The 26,904-nt window shown below is 41.9% G+C and overlaps 1 long non-coding RNA gene across 2 annotated transcripts; it reads left to right on the forward strand.

Moving 5' to 3' along the window:
- Positions 1 to 1,730: 1,730 nt before the first annotated feature.
- On the forward strand, positions 1,731 to 26,499 carry LOC140724898 (uncharacterized). Of its 2 annotated transcripts, XR_012098214.1 has the most exons (4): positions 1,747 to 1,874; positions 1,979 to 2,153; positions 18,068 to 18,186; positions 26,212 to 26,499. It is a non-coding gene; the product is annotated as an uncharacterized lncRNA (long non-coding RNA). The 2 variants fall into 2 exon arrangements; XR_012098213.1 differs by lacking the exon at positions 1,979 to 2,153 and having other exon boundaries at positions 1,731 to 1,874.
- Positions 26,500 to 26,904: the final 405 nt, after the last annotated feature.

The following is a 26,904-nucleotide window of genomic DNA, read 5'->3' on the forward strand; positions in this document are numbered from 1 at the left end:
TTATAGATTTTGGAAATCAATACCCTATTTCAGATTTCGCACTGAAGTGATATCAGTGACTACGTTCACAATATAAAGCAGTATTCACCAAATTGCACCCAAAAATAGGCACACTTGAGTGAGCCTAAGGGTAACTCACTTCTCCCAGATCATGTAGGGCTGGATCGCGTTGGTCCTGGCTTGTCAACTGGAGTTTCTGTATATCCGCCCTGGGTTTGAGCTGAAGACCCTCCCTGCTGATCTTCAGCACCCATAAGAAGTGTCATCAGCTTTTAGTAATGACGAGCCTTCAGATGGAGTATTGCAGAGATCCCATCTCCAGAATGTCCCAACTAGGCTTTGACTGAAGGCAAAGCAAGACGAGATATATAAAATACTCCATCTGAAGAAGGATGGATTGTCAGGCTGTTTTCATGGTAGGTGACTCAACAACAAGTGAGCACAAGTTACAAGCAAGAGGAAGGAGATTTGAGGGATTCTCTTTACACAGTATGGTTGATATCAGGAACATACTGCTAAGGACGTGATGGAATCAGATACTTCACTATGTTTAAAGGACATTTGGATAGGAACGTGAATAAAGAAGGTTACAAACCTGATGGGATTAGTGCTCATTGGCAAAAAGGTTGGCATGGATATGATGGGCCGAAGGGCACAACTTCCATTCTGTATGACTTTATGGCTCTAAAGCCGGCAGCAGAGTTTTATCTCCTATTAAAACCACCAATTTGAAAATATTTCAATATGTCTTAGTAGATTTTAGCAGGTTTTATTTGTTCGTCGCATTCGTAAGATTTAAAATTGAAGTAAATGCTTAAAAATTGCAACTTTTGAAAAAGTTAGTTCAAAGTACACAAAACATTATAGCAAAGATAAATAATTAAATAAAGAACGACTTACTTCCTAGAATAGAGGCCTAGAATCCTGAGTGAAATCAATGGAATTGCAGTTCAGGCACCAGGTGTGAGCTGACTTAAAACATGAGTGACAATTCCCCAGTGAAACTTCAGTGAATCCCCACAAGACTGATTTTAACTATTTTACTCTACGTGAGGTTGAGTGTGAAACCGAACCCAAGACTACTGAGATGTCAATGTCTAAAAGCAAGATTTCTGCCAATATTTTAACTCAATATTGATGACACTTTGCACTTTGTACCAGTGATCCTAGACTCAATCAGATCTACAATCTCTATTTTTTGCTGGAAGAGTGCATGCCTCATTTGGAAGACAGCAAATATGCAAACATGGCCACCTGTTGCTCTGGAATGTCAGCCAAGGCTCCTGTGTTCAAGACACTGGAATGGAACTCAGACCAACTATTTTTTTTGCCTCAAACGCATTCTAATTCTGTTTTTCATCAAGGCATAGCTGACATGGCTATTTAATGTTTGCATTCAGATTTGAATCAGATAAATGCGATTAAAATGAAATGGCGCTATAAGAATAGTAACTGCACTGAAAAATAAATGGGATGATCTCAGTCAGGATCCACTGGAGATGATGAACAGAAACAGAATAACATGGGCTGAAACTTTGATTTTCCAGAAGGTCAGAGTGCAAGTCCCTCAACAGGGTGACTGACCACTGGTTTAAAAACATTACACTTCATTTGCCTCATATGTATGGTACGCCTGATCAAGTACTTAAAAATAGTAGACTCAAATAATTGAGGAAATGGAAATGTTAATCTATTGCACACATGAATTGGTTAATAAAGTAAGTAAACCTTTTTCATTGAGTAAACAACTATAAACATATGTACTGATAATGTGACGTATTTGCCTTCTGTTGGGCAAGACAATTGTCAGACATACCTTTCAACCAAAGCAGAGCAAAACGGCGTTGAACACCTATGCAGGAGTAAATCTCTGGGTGAGTTGTACTGTTGGGTTTCTGATGAGATGGATAGGTCCAGGTATCTCTAATTATTACAGGGTATGAATATTATCTATTCTGGCCTATTTGTCTCTCCACAGATATTGTCTGACCTGCTGACTTTTTCCAAGGTTCTAACATCTTCAGCAATTTTGCTTTTCTCGGGTCATGAACTGGATTTAATTACGTGGATTGAAAATTGTGTATTGAAATGACATTAGCTTCAAGCAGTAAGAGGTCCAGGATATAGTCAAGCTGTGGAATATATTGTGGCAGGTAAGTTAGAAATTGTTCAGTCAAGATGATGATGAGCTGCATTCTCTGTCAAGGTCATAGTTGTTTTGTTAAGTTCATAGGGGTTGTTTTGGGGGCAGAGAGGGGAGTTAGGAGTCAGGTTAAGGTTTAGGGGCAGGAATGTGGGGGAGTTAGTGGTCAGACGGGAGTTTGGGCCTCTGTTAGGGTTTAGAGATAGGGATGTGGGGGAGTTAGTGGTCAGACGGGAGTTTGGGCCTCTGTTAGGGTTTAGGGACAGGGATGTGGGGGAGTTAGTGGTCAGACGGGAGTCTGGGCCTCTGCTTCGTGCTTTATGGTCGAAGGCCAGTGATGTGGACGTGTGATGAGGAACATCTGGAGTTTTACCTGTGTTCTATGTTGTTCTGCAGAGCACTGTGGACATGGTATGTTGGCACAAGAATGTGTGGTGACTTGCAACTTCCTTCCAGCACATCCTTAGGATGCGTTGGGTGTTATCGCAAACAATGCAGTTCAGTGCCGGTGTCGATGTACAAGAGATAGATAAAATAATCTCACTCTGAATCTTTGGTCAGTGCATGTGAAGGTTGCAAGATTAAGAGATTGTTAAAAGTTTAACTGATGTGGAGACGAAGGATGAGGTGGTAAATTCATTTGTGAAAGATCAGGTAATTGAGAGTGTGTAAACCTGACACAGAAACAGAGCTCAGAGCAGCCAGGACAACACTGAATGGAGGGACAGGTTAGAGATGTTAAATAGCAGTTCTGCGTCGATTAACTGTGTTCTTGTGTTTGAGATTATTTTATAAAAGAGGACTATATTGCCATGTGGAGACAAACATTGTGATGAAAGATATTAGAGAAACATTGATGCTCAATTTGACAGAAGTCTGGAGTCTGCAGGAAGTCGGGATCATGAATACAAAGTGAAAGCAGAACACAAAGCAGCGAAGCATGTCGGCAGTCCACAGGAGGGTGCTGGTTTCTGTGATGCACTGAGCTATGTCCACAGCTATGTCGTTTCTTCTGGTCAGGGCCAGAATAGTTGCCACAGCACCCGTGGTGCATCTGTGCTTTCTATGGTGCTTTGATAAAAATTGATGAGGCACAAAGAGGAGATGCCACATTGCTTTGGCCTCCTCAGGAAGCAGTGATGCCCTATGAGCTTCTGCTGATGTTCACTCCTAGGGACACGAAGTATACAACCCTCTTGTCCTTGGCTTTGTTGATGTAAACAGGAACATGTGCACCACCCCCCCCCCCCCCCTTTTCCTGAGGTCAGTGACCAGCTGTTTTGTTTTGCTGGTATTGAGGGAAAGTTTGTTGTCATGTCACCACGGCATCTCCGTGTACTCCGCTTCACCGCTATTTGAGATGTCGCCAGTTATGGTGATACCGTCTCTGAACTTGTAGATGGAATTGGAGCAGCATCTGGCCATGCAGTTGTGAATTTATAGTGAGTGCAGTAGGAGGCTGAGGACACAGCCTTGTGGGACCCGCACCATCAGATCACTTGTTATTCTCACCGCTGAGTTGTGAGCCTTTAATAAAAGTTATTTTGTCAATAGCTTGTATCTGCTTTTTTTGCCTTATTTAGCTGCAACACTAAGGAGCCTACAGAATCCAAACCAACTTTTTTGTCGTACACTTTTAATAAAATCCAGTGTTCCCAGCATGTTATAAGTCAAAGCCCCACTGCACAGCTAGAGATTCCAGCAAAACTAACTAATTGACCTTATAAAGAACGTGAGACATCTAATCATTCCAGGCCAGCTTTTGTCCATTAACTTTACATGGAAATATTAAAGGATTGTTTGCTATTTACTGCCAATAGATAAGTTTTATGAAATCATTTAAATCGCTTGTTCAGTTTGCTCAAAAATGTCGAAAACAAGACAATGTGCCTTGCATGGTTTGCTGCATTACGGAATTGTGCCAGATGGTCTACAAATACAGAGGGTTTATGTCCTGATTTAATCTACTGCACCTTTTAAGGCACACAAGCTTTTTAACAATTAATGGTGATCAATGTCTATAAAACCATAAGATACAGGCGCAGAATTGGGCCATTTGACCTGTGCAGTCTGCACTGCTATTTTCCCTCTCAGCCCCAATCTCCTGCCTCCCCCCCGTATCCCTTCATGCCCTGACCAATCAAGAATCTATTAACCTCTGCTTTATATATACCTAAGGACCTGGCATTCACAGCCGCTTGAGGCAATAAATTCCACAGATTCACCACCCTTTAGCTAAAGAAATTCCTCCTCATTTCCATTCTAAAAGGATGCCCTTTTATTTTGAGGCTGTGTCCTCCGATCCTAAACTCTCCCACCATAGGAAACGTCCTCTCCACATCCACTCTGTCGAGGCCTTTCAACATTTGATAGATTTCTATGTGGTCACCCCTCATTCTTCTGTATTCCAGTGAGTACAGATGCAGAGCCAACAAGCTTCCTTCATTTGATAAGTCTTTCAATCACAGAATTATTTTTGCGAATCTCCTTTGAAACCTTTCCAAGGTCAGCACATCCTTTCTTAGATAAGGGGCCCAAAACTGCTCACAATACTCCAAGTGAGGTCTCACCAGTGCTTTATAAAGCTTCAACAGTCCACAAGTATTGCCACATTTTCAGCACCAACAAAGCATACCCACAACTCACAAACCCCTATCTGAAATTAGGAGGAAACCAGAACACCAAGAGAAACCCAAGGTCACAGGGAGAATCTGCTCAAAATTATTAATGTTAATTGTTGAAAAACGCAATGAAAAATGTAAAGTAACTTCATTTCTAAATAGTATTGTAATTGTATCTCATGCAGTATGTAACATAAGAGATGTAAATGTGAAATTATAAACCGTTATTATCACTGAATGTTCAGACACCAGAAGAAAAAATATAAGCAGAGAGAAGCTAGTGCCAACTGGCCCAACCGATTACTAACCAAATACTGATACGACACCAGGTCTGCGAGGATTTCAAAATGTATCGTCCAACATCACGTGTTCTCATAACCGTTTGACTGGCACCAAGCCAGCGTGAAACATTTCCTGTGAAAACATCCCACTACTCTCAGGTTGTAAAAACGAATTTGCTTTGTCATTTGGCAGTCAATAGAGCCATCATGTATTTAATCAGGGTGGGGATTAAAGATATCATGGGTGGCACTGCATGCAATGTTTCAACAGAAGTTTTTTTTGCATGTTCATTAGACCATAAGACATAGGAGCAGAATTAGGCAACTCAGCCCATCACATCTGCTCCACCATTTCATCATGGCTGTTGTCTTGGGCATGCCTGCCAAACGTTTGCCACCCCTGAACAGGATCATCCCTGTAATCGGATACAATGCTGTTTCTTACTTATGTGTGAATGAACCAAGACAGTGAATGTAGCAGTCTAAGAAGAAATCACAAGCATGTGATTTTCTCATGTGTAACATCAAGTATGAGATCTCATAGCCCCAGCAGATTTCCAATAGATATAGAGGGGGAAAAAAGGCAAAGAGGACAGCTGAGGAAGATTGCTGTGATATTTGGGATGTAAATTCCAGGTCACGGGGGTTAGTTGCCTTAAGGCATGTCTTCTGAAAAGCAAACTACAGTGAAAAGGAAATACAATACAGATGGAAGTGGAAGGTGCTGGTCAGTGGGTGGGGTGGGGGGGGGGATGCTGGTGACGTTAGAATGACTAAAGAGATGGGGTAAGGGCCATAAAGATGTACAGCACAGATGCAGGCCCTTTAGTCCATTACATCCATCGAGGTACAAAGGATTTTACCTTGGCCAAGGTAGGTCAAAAAGGATAGCAGGATAGTTCAATAAATCTTGGTATAAACCTGGAGTTCTGTGAAGGAATTTTACAAAAGTTAAAATTCATGAGGCGAATTGAAGATACTGGAATGGTAAGTTTGAAACAAGTTATGAATGAGGGTTTTGGCCACAGACAGATTGAAGAATTGGCAAAGGCAGTGATATTAAGAATACGGAAGTTGACAAGTGTTGTGATGGAGAAGATGAGAGTGAATAGCTCAGCTCAGGATTCAAATGACTGTCAAGATTTTCCAAAATTATGATTGTCCAATACAGTTTGAGAAAACTGAAAATTTCATTACTGTTGCTATTCCACGCATGATTAAAAGGGAAATAACTATAACCATAAGACCATAAGACATAGGAGCAGAATTAGACTGGAGTCTGCTCCCCCCATTCCATCATGGCTGATCTTGGATCATTAATCTATTGAATAAATTTAGATTAATGCATAATTACATTAACATTTTTTGACACTGAATTTGTCAATGCTTTTCTTGAGGTATTTTTGATCAGGAATAATGAATATTATTTTCATGGATTCTGAAGATGTATAATCTGAACTGTTTTTATTTTGGAAACTGGTACTCCTTCCAACCTTTCAAATGTGATGTGAGAAAAAGGATTTCTCATTGGTTGGATGCCAGGGACAATGTGTACTTAGTTAGCAACATAGATCTTGTTAAATAAGTTACTAACATGAAAAATACTAGTTGTGTATTTTATAAAATCCATTTCCAGCTCACAAGACATGATGATGCACTCCATTGCAAACAAGTGATTATTATGCTCAAATATGTTATTTGAACAACAAGGGTAAATTTTTAGAGAGAGATAAGGAACTGAACAAAGATGTTTTCCACTTTATTTCAGATCCAGCCTTGAATACTTGATGCCACTGAGGATGTTTAATTTCATTACCAATATTTTTAAAGATAAGTTCTCCAAAATTTTAAACAAATATATTAGAGTATGCTCAGGGAAGTTGACCTTCATGTATTTGAAGGGCAATGTCATGAGTTTCAAATCATTCTCTGAACAATTATTTGTGAATTGATTTTCACCAGTGTTTTGTGCTCAGTATCCCATAATGTCAAAAATTGCACTCAATTCAAAAATTGTAACCCTCAGTTTGGCTAGTGGCTTAATCTAGGGAATGATAGCCTTTGGCCTGGCCAAAGTTGAGAAATCTTGTTTGGGTGGATGCTGCGCGATGTGTCCCCTGTTACAAATCAGTACCATGAAATAACAAACAGGACACAATATGTGATTAAATGATTGAGCTTTATAATTCTTAATTTGACTATATGTTTAGTAAAGAAACAAAAAAAAGAAAAGGGCCCATTCTCATGAACCAGTCTAATGCGCAAACGTTGGAGCTCACAGTGTCGTCCATATGTTCCCGTCATTCTCCTCCGAGCGTAGCCGACCCTCGGACCCTCGCTCCAAGTTCACTCCATCTGGTGGTCTACCAACTCTCTCCATTCACGTCCTCTCTCTTCATTGCTCCCCGACAAAAGACCGCGAAATTCCTCTCCCAGACACACAAGAAAGAACAACATCCCGCTCATTGGCTAACATGCCCCGTTATCTCTAGTCATAACCCAAACATTGCTGCTACAGAGAAACCATTACCTTAGCCTTAACAGTGAAACATTACAGAGAGGCCATTACAATAGCAGCGAAACCTTACAGCGTGTTACAGAATAATTAAATCAAAAGCAGTATTAAATATCCAAATAAAAATCAAATTGGAGATTGTTTTCTCATGTTCTCTAGAAAGAGGCCAAATTTAAGCTTTGCTACAATTGAAGGTGGAACACTGATCAGCAAAACAGATAGTTAAAACTCTTCTCTATGACTTCAGACTGACTTGTATTGCATTTGATTCTTCATTGGAGAACAGTAATTCTTACTTTAAACAGGTTTAAGCTTAAAGATGGAATGATGTTGTATGACTACAGGAGATGTATACCAACTACTGGCAGAAGATCTAGAAGCTCACTTCCATCATAAAAGCAATACTGCCGTCACGACTCTAAGAACTACTTCTCTACGGCCCAAGAAAGAAAATAGAATCCATGCTCCCTTGCTAGTTCAACCAGTGAATGACTTTCTGACAATATATCCTGGAGCTAAATCTCATGGTTGATTTAGTAAGAGCAGGGCAGCAGCTGTATAGATGGAGGTAGCTTGGTTAACAATGGATTAGCCGCCCCATATGATGTGAAAAAGAGAAATGTTTGTTTGGTTGCCTTATGAAATTGAAGCTGCAGATAACGTTCCTAAGAAAACATGCTCTGCCAATGATTAGCTTCTCTTGCTACCTTAACTCCAACTTCACTACTTGGCTTGGTAGAAGGTTACAGGGTAGTAGTGGAAGGTTGTTTTGCAGATTGGAGGTCTGCGACCAATGATGTGCCTCAGGTATCGGCACAAAGTCCCCTGCTGTCTGTCACATGGGTTAATGATTTGAATGTGAGTTATGGTTGGCATGATTAGTTTGTGAATAGCAGAAAAATTAGTAGTATGATGGACAGCGAAGTTCTAACAGGATGTAGATTAGCTGGCAGATGGAATTCAACTTGGACGAGTGTGAAGTGATATGTTAAACCAAGGTGGGATGGAGAGACGTAGGGATACAAGAATATAGTTCCATGCAAGTGGTGACATAGGTAGACAAAGTGATGAAAGTGTTATTTGGCATGCTTGTCTTCATCAGAAAGGGAATTGAGTAAAGAGTTGGGATATTCTGCTACAGCTGCGTAGGACATTAGTGAGATTGCAGCTGGAATATTCAGATTCAGATTCAGTTTATTTGTCATTTAGAAACCACAAATGCAATGCAGTTAAAAAATGAGACAACGTTCCTCCAGAATGATATCACAAAAGCATATGACAAAACAGACTACACCAGAAAATCCACATAACGTTTGGCAATCCCCAATCCAGAGTCTGGAGAGGCTGCTGCGTATTAATATCGCGCTACAATCTTAGTGCGTTCCCCAGAATGGAGCTCCAAATCCACCAGACAAACAAGACCAAAAACTGAAGCTACAAGACCTGCACAAAACCACATAGTTACAACATATAGTTACAAAAGTGCAAACAATAGCATAATTGATAAAAAAACAGACCATGGGCACAGTAAAAATAGTCCAAAGATGTTAAAAGACTATGTTCAAAAGAAATCACCACACAGTTTCCACAAGTCCCCAGGGTCCCGGATAGACTCGCCATCCCACGCCGGCGGCAGAAGGGAATATTGTGGGAAGTTCTTGGTGTCATGCTATAAGAAAGATATGATTAAGCTAAAGAGGATGCAAAGACTTGCAGTGACGTTGCTGGAACTGAAGTTATGTGGAGAGACTGGATAGAGTTGGACTGCTTTACCTGAAATGCAAGAGGCTGAGGGGCGAAGTTGTGAGACATATAGCTTAGGTGGATGGTCACAATCTTTCTCCCCAGGCAGTCCTTCTAAAATCCAAGGGCATAGTTCTGAGGAGAGATGAGAAAGATTTAAATGGAAACTGAAGTGTAAGAATTCCACCCTGAGGGTGGTGGGTATATAGATTGAGCTACTGGAGGAGGTGGTAGAGGGAGGAACTATTACAATGTTTAAACTCATTTCAAGTTTCATGGATAGGAATGGTTTAGGATGATATGGGCCAAATGCAGCTAAATGGAATTAGCTTAGATTGGTAACTGGGCTGGTATGGACAAGTTGGATGAGGGTTTTTCATTGGTGCTGCATGACGTGATGACTCTCTTTACCAAAATTTTTGCCGAGTTATTTTCTTACATGATATTTAGTACCCCACACTCACACATCCAATTCTAGACCTCCACACTTTACTTTTTTTTATAATTACTCATTTATGGGATATGGATTTTGCTGGCAAGGCTGGTATTTATTGTCCCTGCCTATCTGTTGAAGAGAGGATGAAGAGTGTGCTGCAATTCTGAGAGGAATTTGTATGTTCTCCTGTGTGGGTTTCCTCTGGGAACTCTGGTTTCAAGGTTCAAAGATTCAAAGTACCCTTATTATCAAAGTAGGTATAAACTATACAACCTTGTGATTTGTCTGCTTGCAGGCAGCCACAAAGCAAGAAACCCTGAAGAACCTAATTAAAGAAAAAAATAAAAAGACCAACACCTGATGTGCAAGAGAAAGGAAAAAAAATGCAAATCATGCAAACATTCTGAACCAAATTGAGTCGTCAGATCCAAACCCCGCAGCAGCCTGGAGTAGGCCCAAAGTCTCGCATGTCAGTTCATCATATTAGTGGGCACAGAGCACAGTAGTCAGGGCAGTCTTCATAGCCTTAGTGCCATGGGGAGAGGAGTGAACATTGAAGAGGGCAAGCAAAATTGGTTCTTGCCTTGGATCCCGACACCCTGTCTTTTAAGTCTATATGAGCCGGCATTTAAATTGACCAAACACTGGAAAGGCGAAAGGCTCGTTCTCGGCTCCCACATTCCAGACACGTATGGGAAGGATTAGGGTTAGTGCTTGCAGGCATGCTATGTTGGCACTGGAAGTGTGGCAACACTTGTGGGCTGTCCCCAGCACAATCGACACACTGTTGGTATTGGTGCAAAAGGACACATTTAGATGTACATTTCAATGCACACATTACAAATTAAGCTAATCTTTGTCTTTATGATTAACGTACTCTCACAATTATTGTTGGGCAGTAAATTCCAGGTTTTAGATCCAGTGATGATAAAGAAAGACTGAATTTCAAGTCATGATCATGGAAGGGTGAGAACTCAGTAGCAGCAATTTATTGAATATCAAGTTGAGATAGTTAGCTCTTGTTTATGAATATTACTTACCATTTATTGGCATATGATTAAATATTGTCCAGATTTTACTGTATGCAGACACGGCCTGCTTCATTGTAAAAGTATTTGTACAGTACTTAGAATTGAATAATGTGCATTCATTAGCAGGCAGCTCCACTTCTGACAGGCCATCAACCTCACCTCATGAAAATTTAAGTTTTTTTCCACATTTGGATCAAAGCTCAGATGAGATCTTCAAGCTAGTTGATCCTGGGAAAATAGTAACTAACGACTTTTGCTGGTGGTGGAAAGGAACCGAGTGTTCAAGGAACCCGAGGGCCATGTATTTTCCATCCACATTATTGGTGATCATGATGAAAAGAGTTGCAGTGACATTGTCTTTTTAAACTTTTAAATGAATCGACCTTCAGGAACTTGACAGGAATTGGAAGCTCAGAAGCTGGTTACATTCATATCTTGTTTCCCTCATATTCATCTATCAATGCCAGAGATCGTTCCATTAATTTTTTCAATGATATGCATAATACAAATCTTATGATTATAGCTTTGGCCAAATCCTGAAGCATGTGCGGACAATCCCTTTATAGTGAGTAAAAGCTGTTAAGTGGTCTATATCTCACAGCAATGGCAAGATTTGGATAGTGGGCAGAGCCTTAATTCACCATTTTGGCTCTTAACTATGTAGGCACGTTAGGAGTTTCCAAGTGACCCATTTCTCCTCTGCCCCTGAGGAAAGATGCTTCCTAGTGTCTAACCTCAAGCCCGAGCTCACTGTCGAGATCTGCAAGTTGTGCCTACTACAGTTCTTTGTGGGTAGTCATAGCAGTGCTGGTTTCCAGGCATTTGTCAGCAAAATAGTGATTGTGTAGAGGGTGCCTGGCTTTCTCTGTATAGCTGTACTGGCCACAGCTTTCTGAATGTTTGCTGGTGTTTTTGCAGCAAGCATCTACAGGTGTCCCCTGCTTTACGAATGTTCGCTTTACGCCACTTCGCTTTTACAAAAGACCTACATTAGTAACCTGTTTTCGCATTACAAGGAGGATTTTCGTTTTCACAAAAATTTTTCCCATATAAATTAATGGTTCTTCACTTTACGTCATTTTGGCTTAAGAAAGGTTTCATAGGAGCGCTCTAACTTTGTAAAGGGGGGGGGGGGGACACCTGTACTGGGGTATGAGGCCTATTGCGTATCCTCACCAGGTTTAGCCCACCTGTCAAAGTGGTTTACTAGGACGTGGCCACTGTTGCATGGAAATATTGCATGGAGCCACAGGTGAGTGAGTCAATATTACTACAGTACTATGAAACTGTATGGCTTCCTAATAGTTATCAGCAGAGGAATTCATCCAGTGTACATTGCCCTGTTCTTTTGATTGACTGTAAATGAACAAAATCAGTGCAGACTCCTAGTGCAGATAATGGACTGCCTTCATTCAATGCTTTCAATGATTGCATCTCCCAAGTCTTCATTTTCATTGTAACACTCAAAATGATTGTCGATGCCTTCAAATTCTTAATAGGTCCTAACTTGTTGAAATATAAGAATTATTTCATTTTTGCTTACGGCTGTTTCTGGCAAATCCAAGCCTGAATGCTTGAAATCACACTGAGCAAAACAGTTCTGAATTGTCTTACTGCTTATTTCTTGCCAACTATCAGTGTCAAAAGTTGCTGCTTTTTGAATACAAACACATGCAACTGATGCTATTTAAAAACTTCGGTCTAAGTACAGTGTAGTGTCTACAGCAAGCATAAAAGTTCTGATCACGTGTCCCCCAATTCAGTGAGTGTTTAAATGGTGCAATATAAGATGCTGCATAAATACAATGATGTTGTTGCTGCTTCCTGTGTATTAATAAATCATTGTTAAAGTAGAAGGAGAGAAAACAGAGAAGTCAGCAATATTGACCCAAACTGGAAATTTCACAGTCCTTCAATGACTGGAAAATGCAGGCCAATTCTCCTGTTTGAAGAAATGAAGCAGACAATCTGTTAAAACTGGGTATAGAGTCCTTATATGTAACCAGGGACTAATTTCAGCTGAGTTTGTAGACCAATGCTGAATTTGGTGTGAATGCATTTAAAATAAAAGCTGTTTCAAATCTGCACTCTTCACTTTTCTTTTCCGTATAACCATATAATAATTACAGCACGGAAACAGGCCATCTTGGCCCTTCTAGTCCATGCCGAACGCTTACTCTCACCTAGTCCCACTGACCTGCACTCAGCCCATAACTCTCCATTCCTTTCCTGTCCATATACCTATCCAATTTTACTTTAAATGACAATACCAAACATGCCTCTACCACTTCTACTGGAAGCTCATTCCACACAGCTACCACTCTCTGAGTAAAGAAATTCTCCCTCATGTTACCCTTAAACTTTTGCCCCCTAACTCTCAACTCATGTTCTCTTGTTTGAATCTCCCCACTCTCAATTGAAAAAGCCTATTCATGTAAACTCTATCTATCCCCTCATAATTTTAAATACCTCTATCAAGTTCCCCCTCAACCTTCTACGCTCCAAAGAGTAAAGACCTAACTTGTTCAATCTTTCCCTGTAACTTAGGTGCTGAAACCCAGGTAACATTCTAGTAAATCTTCTCTGTACTCTCTCTATTTTGTTGACATCTTTCCTAAAATTCGGTGACCAGAACTGTACACAATACTCCAAATTCAGCCTTACCAATGCCTTGTACAATTTTAACATTACATCCCAATTCCTATACTCAATGCTCTGATTTATAAAGGCCAACATACCAAAAGCTTTCTTCACCACCCTATCCACATGAGATTCCACCTTCAGGGAACTATGCACCATTATTCCTAGATCACTCTGTTCTATTACATTCTTTAATGCCCTACCATTTACCATGTATGCCCTATTTGGATTATTCCTACCAAAATGTAGCACCTCACACTCATCAGCATTAAACTCCATCTGCCATCGTTCAGCCCACTCTTCTAACTGGCCTAAATCTCTCTGCAAACTTTGAAAACCTACTTCATTATCCACAACACCACCTATCTTAGTATCATCTGCATACTTACTAATCCAATTTACCACCCCATCATCCAAATCATTAATGTATATGACAAACAACATTGGACCCAGTACAGATCCCTGAGGCATACCACTAGTCACCGGCCTCCAACCTGACAAAAAGTTATCCATCACTACTCTCTGGCATCACTGTTGAATCTATTTTACTACTTCAATATTAATACCTAACGATTGAACCTTCTTAACTAACCTTCCATGCGGAACCTTGTCAAAGGCCTTACTGAAGTCCATATAGACAAAATCCACTGCTTTACCCTCATCAACTTTCCTCATAACCTCTTCAAAAAATTCAATAAGATTTGTCAAACATGACCTTCCATGCACAAATCCATGTTGACTGTTCCTAATCAGACCCTGTCTATCCAGATAATTATATATACCATCTCTAAGAATACTTTCCATTTATTTACCCACCACTGACATCAAACTGACAGGCCTATAATTGATAGGTTTACTCTTAGAACCCTTTTTAAACAATGGAACCACATGAGCAATACGCCAATCCTCCGGCACCATCCCTGTTTCTAATGACATTTGAAATATTTCTGTCAGAGCCCCTACTATTTTTACACCAACTTCTCTCAAGGTCCTAGGGAATATCCTGTCAGGATCCAGAGATTTATCCACTTTTATATTCCTTAAGAGCACCAGTACTTCCTCCTCTTTAATCGTCATAGTTTCCATAACTTCCCTATTTATTTCCCTTACCTTACACAATTCAATACCTTCTCCTTAGAGAATATGGAAGAAAAGAAATTATTCAAAATCTCCCCCATCTCTTTCGGCTCCACACATAGCTGTCCACTCTGATTCTCTAAGGGACCAATTTTATCCCTCACTATCCTTTTGCTACTAATATAACTGTAGAAACCCTTCGGATTTATTTTCACCTTACTTGCCAAAGCAATCTCATATCTTCTTACAGCTTTTCTAATTTCTTTCTTAAGATTCTTCTTACATTCTTTATATTCCTTGAGCACCTCATTTACTCTATGCTGCCTATATTTCTTGTAGATATCTCTCTTTTTCCTAACCAAGTTTCCAATATCCCTTGAAAACCATGGCTCTCTCAAACTTTTAACCTTTCCTTTCAACCTAACAGGAAAATAAAGATTCTGTACCCTCAAAATTTCACCTTTAAATGACTGCCATTTTTCTATTACATCCTTCCCATAAAACAAATTGTCCCAATCCACTCCTTCTAAATCCTTTCACATCTCCTCAAAGTTTAGCCTTTCTCCAATCAAAAATCTCAACCCTGGGTCCAGTCCTATCCTTCTCCATAATTATATTGAAACTAATGGCATTGTGATCACTGGACCCAAAGTGCTCCCCAACACATACTTCTGTCAGCTGACCTATTTCATTCCCCAACAGAAGATCCAACACTGCCCCTTCTCTAGTTGGTACCTCTATGTATTGCTGCAAAAAAGTATCCTGCACACATTTTACAAATTCCAAACCATCCATCCCTTTTACAGTATGGGCTTCCCAGTCTATGTGTGGAAAATTAAAATCTCCTACAATCACAACCCTCTGCTTACGACAAATATCTGCTATATCCTTGCAAATTTGCTCCTCCAATTCTCACTCCCCATTAGGTGGTCTATAATACACCCCTATAAGTGTTACTACACCTTTCCCATTCCCCAATTCCACCCAAATAGCCTCCCTAGACGAGCCCTCTAATCTATCCTGCCAGACCACCGCTGTAATATTTTCTCTGACAAGCAATGGAACACCTCCCCCTCTTGTCCCTCCGATTCTTTCACACCTGAAGCAATGAAATCGAGGAATATTTAGTTGCCAATCACACCCCTTCTGCAACCATGTTTCACTAATAGCTACAACATCATATTTCCAGGTATCAATCCATGCTCTAAGCTCATCCACCTTTCTTACAATGCTCCTAGCATTAAAATAAATGCATTTAAGAAACTCTCCATCTCTTCCTCTCTGTTTATCTCTAACAGTACAAAGAACTTTACTGTCTTCTTTTTCTTCCTTCTCCCATACATCTGTTCCTACATTATGGTTCCCATCTGACATTATTCTTATTATTTTGTGCTGAAGTATTTTAACTATCCGTTGGCTTTGTTTACTGGTAGAACACGGACTGGCAAGTTAGCAGAATGCAGCCTTTTCATCTTTAACAGCTTGGAAGGTCTCCGCCTTTATATTCTTCCTGCTGCTTCACCCAGTATTCCTTTCAGATCATGTTGACTTCAGCTTTGGATCTAACAACACTGACATTTTCTTTGGATGCTTTTTGGGTATTTTATGGTGAACATGAAATCTATAGTCTAGTCCATTTCTTTCCTTGTTCCACAGATCTCTATTACAGGAATCATAAAATTCCTAAGCTCCCCTTGTAGCTGACCAATATGACTGGAACGTAGTTTTTATGGAGCCTTTGGATGTTGTATTTAATATTTTGCATGTAGGAAGAGGAAGTTCATTTTGCCTCCTGTACACCAGTAATCACATTGAACTTTACCTCCCTTGTCTGCTTTATGTATTTACATAAAGCTTTTACCCATGTGGAAAGGCCACAATTTCCTTCATTCACTTAGTATAATATTTAGCAACAGTATGAACTGTGCTCGCCACATTTAATTCAAATCCACACCTTAGCTGTAGTTTATGCTGAAGAGTGAGAGCCCGCAGAATGGGATTTAAGTAACTGGTTTCAGGCTAAATGGCAGCAGAATTCATTAAGGGCACATCCTAGTCCAACAGGCTTATTTGTAATTTTAAGACACGTGACACCAAGGGATTAATGAACTCAAAGCAAGATGAAGAAAACAGATGGAGAGTAAATGTTTACCATAAATTGCTCATTTTTAACTTGTTGACAGAAGGGAAAAAAATGTTATTCCATAGAGGAATGTGAAAAACAGATGATTTTTTTCCTGAAGCACTATTTATGTGGTGGTTCCATCAGCAGCATTTGCAGCTGTATTCCAACCAACATACCGCATGAATTCAACCAGCCACATCCAAGGATCAGCAGTATCTATCATTTTTATTTAGAAAATAATCCTCTCACCAAGATGACTGCTATGACATGAGATAGAAACTTCAAAGAGAAGAGAGGATTATTTCAAATTTATTTCTCCCCTATTTAAAAAAAAAATTCTTCCTGGATTTGTTTGCTGTATTTTCTGTTGTGCTATAAATCACGTAAAATTTTTTCAGACTGGACACCTTTGTCTCACAATTATAATTTTTTATCTTTCCAAAATAACTGTACATTGCCCCCATGTAACGTTGCAGAACTATAAAGGTCCACTCAATGCTATTAAATTCAACGCTATTAGGTTTAATCTCTTAGTTTACTAGTCTTCCGTTTCACAGCTGTCCAGTCAAAATTGACAGCCCAGGGATAAACGGCAAGTTATTCTTAAGCAATAGTTGCTATTTTATGAGCTCAGAATCAGAATCAGACTTAACAACCCTGACAGAGTGGGGGATCAAGAGTACCCAGTAACCATGCAATTACAGAGAACCTCAGAGATGAACACCAGCCGGCCACACCAGGCCTGACCACAGCTGACGGAAACACACCCACAGCAAAGGCGAAGGCAGAAGACACCGAGAGCGTGACAGAATCTGTGAATAGCATGCTACAGTGTAATGGTGATGGTGCTCTGTAATGAAGGCTGGTTGCTGAAGGTAGATCATTAGTTGAATAGCATTGAATAGAAAAGATATTGGGAAAATAGATGGGGAGGGATTTAAGTTAAAGCAGAGACATGAGGTTCCACAACTTCGATAGCATGGCCGACTGAGAAAGATTGCATATGGCACCTGAAGGAGGCGGGGAGAGATCTTTCCAGTAGCACGCCCTTCCAAACAGTCCAGTCGATTGCTGGCCCAGCCACTGACACAGATTGATAGGTTTTTGATTCAAATAGAGATCACCCCAACCCTTTCTATACACCGATGAGATTGGCCTGTGAGTTTGATACATTTGCTTAGTTGGTACCCTGGAAAGAAAGTTTTAGCTACCAGGGAATGAAGGGGTGAAGACAAGGAGTGTGATTACACTGCAATCGGCCAGCAGAGAAAGAGGGCTTAATATCATTGACATATATTGTGAAGTTTGTTGTTTTACGGCAGTAGGACATTGCAATATGTAATAATATAAAAAACTATAAATTACAATAAGAAGTATGTATAAAAAAATTAAGTAAGTAGTGCAAAAGAGAAAAAAATTAGTGAGGTAATGTTCATGAATTCATTGTCCATTCAGAAATCTGATGGCGGAGGGGAAGAAGCTGTTGCTGATGGTAGCAATGAGAAGAAGGCATGTCTTCAGTGATGAGGGTGCTTAATGATGGATACTACCTTTTGAAGATGTCCTTAATGCTGGTAAGGCTAGTGCCCATTATGGAGCTGGCTAAGTTTACATCTTTCCGCAGCTTTTACCAATCCTGTGCAGTATGCCTCCATATCAGATGATTAGCATGCTCTCCACAGTACTTCTTTAAGAAATTTGTAAGTGTCTTTCTGACACACCTGTCCTCTTCAAACGACTAATGAAATATAGCCACTGTTTTACCTTCTTTTTAACTGCAATAATATGTTTCACTCTTAAAATAGACTTCTTGTATAGTTCTTGATCACCAATCTTGAAAACCACAGATCTAGCCCTTAGCAAACTCTGAATCACCTGGTTCATCCATGTCTTCTGGCTTGGGTATGTCCGGTATGCTTTTGAATGCACAGTCATCGACACAGGTCTTGATGAAGTTGGTATCAACTGTGGTATATTCATTCAGATTCAAAGATGAATCCCTGAATGTTGTCCAGTCCACCAACTCAAAGCAAGCCTGTAAGTACACCTCTGCCTCCCTTGACCATACCCTCATGGTTCTCATCACTGGTTCTGCGGTCTTTAGTCTCTACCTATACGCCGGGAGTAGAGGTACAGCTAGGTGATCAGAGTTTCCAAGGTGTGGGCATGACATAGCACAGCGTAAATTTTCTGATGGTGGTACGACGGTGGTCAAATGTGTTGATTCCTCTGGTTCTGCAGATGATGAGTTGGTGTTAGCTGTTCAGAGACTTTTTCAAGCTGGTTTGGTTGAGACTCCCTGCAATGATAGAGAAGATATCAGTTATGCTGTTTTGTGCCTGCTGATTAAAATTCTCAGCTCGTCCAGTGCCTGCCTGACATTGGCTTGAGGAGGTGGAATGTACTCCACTACCAGAATGATGGCAGAAAACTTGTTCGGTAGATAAAAAGGATGACATTTGACCACAAGCTGCTCCAGGTCGGGTAATCAGAGCTGAGACAGAACGGCCATGACTGTGCACCACAATGAGTTAATGCATGCTCCACCTCCTCCACCTTCACTCAGCTGTACTATCTTTGCAGAGAACATAGAATCCTTCAAGTTGCAGCACTGCATCCAGAATGGCTGGGAATAGCCATGTTTCTGTGAAGCAATGTATACAGCGGCCCTGATGTCCCTCTGGTACAGCAATCTTGCTCTGAAGTCTTCACTATTATTTTCCAGGCACGGTATATTTGCCAGCAGGGTAGTCAGGAGTAGGGGGTCTAAGATTGCAACATTTCAATCCTACCTGTAGACTGGTGTGCTGTTTTCTTAAAGAGGAGCTGCATTCGCTTGGTCAGCAGCATTCATGACCTGAGGCTGCTGTCCAAGGTTCACTGATTCTTATCATCAATGGATTTTTTAAATGTCTTGCTGAAGTATCCATAGCTGTGACTGTGGATTTCTACTGTCGTAGGCTTAAGTGAGAATATTTGACGAAACTATCAGAACTGCACGCGAAGAGTTTCCACTTACCAGCACTATCTTACCTAAAAGCTGCTACCTGAAGTGCAGGGTGGGCAGGGACCTAAAGGTGGTTGCAGATTCAACTATGACTACCACATCACCTGCTCACATTGCCGTACACACACTGATGAACTTCCTTCTGAATTACAGGACAAGCAAAGGTAGCAGAAGGTAACAGGAGTCAGGCGGAAAGCTACTGGGATGTACGTTACTTTGATGCTGAAAATATCAAAGATGACAGTATTCTTATATTTAATCCAGCCCTTCAGATTTGATCTTTCAGTCAATGGTATTCCCTTTGAAAGTACGATATGTGTGAAGTCTGTACCTGAAGATTATGCATTCATTCTTTACTGCAATGTTACCTGTGCAATAAAATATTCAGGAAAGAGGAAGTGAAGGAACAGCAAGTTGAAAATAACCCACCACATCATCTCACGCTCATTGCCCACAGCTTTGATACACATTCTGTGGACCACTTAGATTTCACAGAAATGTGACCTACACTCAAACAGTGACAATGCATGGGTGTACTCTATCAGGAAAATCTGACAGCACAGATGCTAGCTTAACAATGGGAGAAGTCACACAAGTTCTTTTTCTCTTTATACATTTTCTGGAATGTGACACTGGGGGCAAGGGCAAAATTCCTCCCAAATTTCTCTCAAGGATGTAGAGTGAGCCACTATCTTGAACCACAGTAGATCTTCTGATGAATGCACATGCACAATGCTTTTCGGGATAAAGATTGAAATTTCCACACTTCTTTATGATATACGATGAGGCTGTTTTGGCCTATTGACCCTCTGCCATCTCATACAGCATTTCCAGCTTCCCACTAATTTTTTTTCCCTTAAATCCCTCAAGTTACAAGAGTTCAAAGGTACTCTGGAGACTGTCGGTTTCCCAGTAATATGTCTAACAAATTTTTAGGCTGCTGATGCCCTGCCCTAGGAGAATGGCATTTGTACCATAGAGTTTACATCTGTCCATCTTTCAGGACAGTATGTGTGTTCCCAGCTCTGGCACTGTACCTTTGCTGTTATCTCATTGTCTCTTGGTCAGCCAGTCTATACTGCTGCAATTTTCAGAAGTGTACACTTAAGTCTTGCAGATTAGTGTGAGACCATCTTTCAAGGCTATCTGCAATCTTCTTTTTCTGTAAGATAGCCAACTCCCATTAACCATGATACAGTCACTGCATTGGAGAACTGAGGCAATTCAATGTACATAGAAGACAGGAGTAAGGGAATGCACAAGCAAATTAGCTGACTGTTGTATTATTTGTCATACTAGACCATTCAGCCCTAAAAATCTCTTCTAGTTTCAGAGCAATTTCAATTCTCCAATTTATTTCCCCATAATCTATTCTTTATCCATAATCCATTAGCTCTAATTGGATTCTCCAAAGATCTATCAACATTAGGGGCAATTTACAGCAACTAGTTAGCCTATCATCATTGGGATGAGGGAGCACAGGGGAAATCTACGCAGCACTGGGAGAATGTGCAAATTCCACAGGGTCACTGCCAGAGGTCATGATCAAACCCATAACACTGGAGACATGAGGCTAAACTCATCTCGTGTGCCTCTACCCTTCCTCGTCTCGTGTGCCTCTGCCCTTCCTCGTCTCGTGTGCCTCTACCCTTCCTCATCTAGTGTGCCTCTACCCTTCCTCGTCTAGTGTGCCTCTACCCTTCCTCGTCTAGTGTGCCTCTGCCCTTCCTCGTCTCGTGTGCCTCTGCCCTTCCTCGTCTAGTGTGCCTCTGCCCTTCCTCGTCTCGTGTGCCTCTGCCCTTCCTCGTCTCGTGTGCCTCTACCCTTCCTCATCTAGTGTGCCTCTACCCTTCCTCGTTTAGTGTGCCTCTGCCCTTCCTCGTCTAGTGTGCCTCTACCCTTCCTCGTCTCGTGTGCCTCTACCCTTCCTCGTCTCGTGTGCCTCTACCCTTCCTCGTCTAGTGTGCCTCTACCCTTCCTCGTCTAGTGTGCCTCTGCCCTTCCTCGTCTAGTGTGCCTCTACCCTTCCTCGTCTCGTGTGCCTCTACCCTTCCTCGTCTAGTGTGCCTCTGCCCTTCCTCGTCTAGTGTGCCTCTACCCTTCCTCATCTCGTGTGCCTCTGTCCTTCCTCGTCTAGTGTGCCTCTACCCTTCCTCGTCTCGTGTGCCTCTGCCCTTCCTCGTCTAGTGTGCCTCTACCCTTCCTCGTCTAGTGTGCCTCTACCCTTCCTCGTCTAGTGTGCCTCTACCCTTCCTCGTCTAGTGTGCCTCTGCCCTTCCTCGTCTAGTGTGCCTCTACCCTTCCTCGTCTCGTGTGCCTCTGCCCTTCCTCGTCTCGTGTGCCTCTACCCTTCCTCATCTAGTGTGCCTCTACCCTACCTCGTCTAGTGTGCCTCTACCCTACCTCGTCTCGTGTGCCTCTGCCCTTCCTCGTCTCGTGTGCCTCTGCCCTTCCTCGTCTCGTGTGCCTCTACCTTCCTCGTCTCGTGTGCCTCTGCCCTTCCTCGTCTCATGTGCCTCTACTCTTCCTCGTCTCATGTGCCTCTACCCTTCCTTGTCTCGTGTGCCTCTACCCTTCCTCGTCTCGTGTGCCTCTGCCCTTCCTCGTCTCATGTGCCTCTACCCTTCCTCGTCTCGTGTGCCTCTACCCTTCCTCGTCTCGTGTGCCTCTACCCTTCCTCGTCTAGTGTGCCTCTAGCCTTCCTCGTCTCGTGTGCCTCTGCCCTTCCTCGTCTCGTGTGCCTCTACCTTCCTCGTCTCGTGTGCCTCTGCCCTTCCTCATCTCGTGTGCCTCTGCCCTTCCTCGTCTCGTGTGCCTCTACCCTTCCTCGTCTCGTGTGCCTCTGCCCTTCCTCGTCTCATGTGCCTCTACCCTTCCTCATCTCGTGTGCCTCTACTCTTCCTCGTCTCATGTGCCTCTACCCTTCCTCGTCTCGTGTGCCTCTACCCTTCCTCGTCTCATGTGCCTCTACCCTTCCTCGTCTCGTGTGCCTCTACCCTTCCTCGTCTCGTGTGCCTCTACCCTTCCTCGTCTCGTGTGCCTCTACCCTTCCTCGTCTTGTGTGCCTCTGCCCTTCCTCGTCTCGTGTGCCTCTGCCCTTCCTCGTCTCATGTGCCTCTACCCTTCCTCGTCTCGTGTGCCTCTACCCTTCCTCGTCTCGTGTGCCTCTACCCTTCCTCGTCTCGTGTGCCTCTACCCTTCCTCGTCTCGTGTGCCTCTACCCTTCCTTGTCTCGTGTGCCTCTACCCTTCCTCGTCTCGTGTGCCTCTACCCTTCCTTGTCTCGTGTGCCTCTACCCTTCCTCGTCTCGTGTGCCTCTACCCTTCCTCGTCTCGTGTGCCTCTACCCTTCCTCGTCTCGTGTGCCTCTACCCTTCCTCGTCTCGTGTGCCTCTACCCTACCTCGTCTCGTGTGCCTCTACCCTTCCTTGCCCTACACTTCATCTTCCTGTTTCCCCGACTCTTTCTCCACTTTTCCTGCCAGAACCTTATGCGTTCTGACTGCTTGATGTTTGTTGGCAACAAGGGTGGTCATGGTGCTGGGGTAGTCAGCTGCAATGAAATTTGATTAGTAAAACAGCCACCATAATCAAAGATCCCACCCATCCCTTCTCCCCTCCCGTTAGGCTGATGATACAAAAGCCTGAAAGCATGCACAACTAAGCGGAAATACAGCTGCTACCATGGCTATAAGATGACTGAATGGTTCCCTGGTACCATAAGATGGACTTCGACCTTACAGTCTATCTCACATGACCTTTCACCTTGCTGTCTACCTGCTCCGCACTTTCTCTGTACTGTAACATTTTACTTTTCTCTCTGTTATTGTTTTATCTTTAACTCTCTCAATGCACTGTTGTAAAGTTGATCTATTGGACGGTATGCAAGACGCTTTTCTCTGTATTTCGGTACATGGAACAATAATAAACTAATTTACCAGCTCCTGCTCTGCTAACTAGCGCAGCGCACGTACAGAATAGTCCAGGCTGCAGATCAATGTTTCAGTCATCAGTCACACCGATCACCTGCTCTGTTACATATCCTGCGGCAGTACGCCTTGTGTGCATGGTCCGCGTGTGTGCGGTGCTACTTGCAGGGAATCAGCAGGTTCACTGCCAACCTTTGCCACCCTGTTTGGTTGTCGTGGCAGCTCAAATGCGGAGAGTGCGGTGGTACGATGATGGGCTCAGGACTGCAGCCTGGATGTTAGGCACTGACCTGTGAGACATACGGGGTTACATGAAGTAATTGAAATCCTGTACAGTTCCAGTAAAGTGCAGAGTAAACATTCAGCGGTTGCAAAACATTCTGTGTGTAGCTGATGGCATCCTGTTGGCTCGGGAAGCCTGCCGTTCCAGCAAAGCCATGTGGCTGCTCTGTTTTCTGCTTTATGGGAAGAAGGAGTGAATGCTCTCTTCAAAATAAAAGCATCAGTCATCTCTCTGCCACAAAAATCAACAATAAACTGCGATATTGCAAATATCTCCAGCTCTACAATGGGAGAAATCAGACAAATAGAAGTTCATTTCAACTGTTACTCCATTATCTATTGCCAGTGTGATCCTAGCCCAGCCCTTAGGTTATGACTGGTGCTGCAGCAGGTATCAAGCTGTAGTTAAGAACAGTTATCTAGTCCACGTTACACCATTGGTCCCTGTGTATCGGGAAGATGTACCTTTCCACTGAGAGGCTGTTCTTGCAGCAAATTATCCTGCACCACACACTCTGTGCTCGTCCTTCCAGTCAAGTTGTACTTGAGAGGGTTTCTACTTTTCCCCTGTGTCTCAGACTGAGTACTATTGTTCAACATCTGCTATATCGATTCCTGGAAATTTCAGCAACCAAGCACATGTAGAATCACAGAAAAGACTGGCGAAATACACCAGCAACTCTTTAATAACAAATAGATGATCCTACTAAAGGTTTTAGTTGTGAAGTGAAGAGTGTATTTCCTTCTGCTGAACACGTTTAGGAGAGGGCTTTAATGGGTGCGTTGAAATCCAACATAGCAGCTCTGTCCTAAAATCAACACTGTGCACTCACATCTTCAATGAAAACAAGAGACACCAAGAAAATGGGAGCGGGGGCAAGGCAGTCCATCAAGCCTTTCAAGACTGCTCCACCATTTAGAATGAACAATGTAGGACTCAGCTCCTCTTTGGTGCCATTTATCCATGTCTCTATGTAACTACAAAGTAAGGGGTCAGTAATTTAAAATAGAGGTACATTGAAATGTCTTCTTGCTGTGCATGCAAAAATCTAGACATGCCAACCACTCTTCTTCATTTGGATTTTGAGGAGATTTGGTACGTCACCAAAGACCTTACAAGTTTGTAGAGATGTACAGTGGCGATCATTCTGACTGGTTGCATCACAGCCTAATATGGAATTTTCAGTGCAAAGAGCTGCAAGAACTTGTAGAGGGTTATAGTTTTAGGCAGCTCCATCATGGACACAACCCTCCGTACCATGGAGGACATCTTGATGAGGTGATGCCTGAGGAAGGACATCACTTCTATCATTAAGGACACTCACCATCCAGAACATTCTTTCTTCTTGTTACTACTATCAAGGAGGAAGTACAGGAGCCTGAAGATGCACACACTCAGCTACTTAGAACCAGCTTCTTCCCCTCACCACCAGACTTCCGAAAATATCAAGAACCCTTACACACTACCTCATTATTCCCTTTCTTTGCTTTATGTACTTATTTTTGTAATTTATAGATTATTTATCTTTGTTGCCGCTTAACAACGAATTTCATATGTCGGTGATAATAAATCAGATTCTGATCCCTACAGTCCTCAATCTAGCAAATATTTACCCACTTCAAATGATACAGCTTTCACCATCTGTCAGGGAAACGCATTTCCAGAGATTCACCACACACTGCGTGAAGACTCTTCTGCGTACCTGAGCTTAAATCACCGGCTCCTTCTCCAGTAGTCATGTATCCTTGTTCGCCCACATGAAGCCATTCTAACCTCTGCCCTGTCAAGCCTCCTTAGGAATGTATGTGTTTGAGTAGGCCATTCCTCATTCTCCTAAACCACAAGGAATACAGGCCCACGCTAATTGTTTAACCTGGTGAAACTCCTTCGTACCGCATCAAATGTCAGCAATTTTTAAGGTAAGAGGGGCCAAAACAGTATGCAGCTTTCCAGGTGAGGACTTGGCAACACTGTATGAATGCAACAAAACCTCACTATTTAAAAACTTCAACTTCTTTGCAATGAAGGCCAAAATACTGTATGCTTTCTTAACTACAGTGAATTTTTAGTGCATGCGTAACACCATCACAATACAATGTGTTGTGTGACATGTGCCGTTAGTGTGTTTTCATGAAAAGAACCTCTTTTACTACTGTAACAGTGCTTCATTATTGAAACTTTGATCACAACTAACTGCAACTTAATTTAGATTAGAAGCGAAGATGTTAAAGGAACCTCACTGCATATAAATTTTGTTGTTTTCACTGCAACTGCTGCTATTTTAGTATTTCTCAAAATTTACATTGTTCTGTAAAGAACAGTGATAAAATTTTAGTTGCCATGTATTAAATTGTTCTTTTTTGTATACTGTGTATGTTACAGGTTGACAAAGTAGAACAATTCCCTACTGAATTTGGAAGAGTCGGTTATCAACAACATCCCCTCCCCCCACTCCACTCGAACCACCATCTACATCTTGGTCATTTTCCCCAGCCACACTCAAAATGGATTCAACTGTTTAATCCCCAAATGTATTTATGCTGTGTATATTTACCAAATATTTGGAAACAAGATCCCTTGAAATCAGAATGTGTCCACCATGTCAACTAAGTAATGTATTTTCCGAATTAATGTATACAAATCACAATTAAAATTTTGAATTGAAACACATTCTGTTGAGCAGTCTACTTTGTAATTTGATTGAGATTGACTGTGTTCCAAAAATTATAATACTGTTAAAATTGCAAGGAAGTTATACAAGTGTTATACAGCCAGAAACAGGCCCTTTGGCCAAATTTGTCCATGCAGAACAAAGTGTCTACATTAAGCTAACCCAATATGCCTGTGTTTGGATACTAACCCTCAAAACCTTTTCTTTACTAGTATTTGTTCAAATATCTTTTAAACTTTGTAATTGTACGAGTCTCTGCCACTACCTCTAGCAGCTTGTTGAGGAAACCCACCACTCTCCGTGTGATCTCACCAATATCTCATACAGCTATAAAATGATGTCCTAATTCATGTCTTCGGTGCCCTGGCTGATAGGTGCAAGCCTGCCTAACACCCTCTTCACTA

The sequence above is a fragment of the Hemitrygon akajei genome, chromosome 3 (genome assembly GCF_048418815.1).
Source record: "Hemitrygon akajei chromosome 3, sHemAka1.3, whole genome shotgun sequence".
Classification (NCBI taxonomy): Eukaryota; Metazoa; Chordata; class Chondrichthyes; order Myliobatiformes; family Dasyatidae; genus Hemitrygon; species Hemitrygon akajei.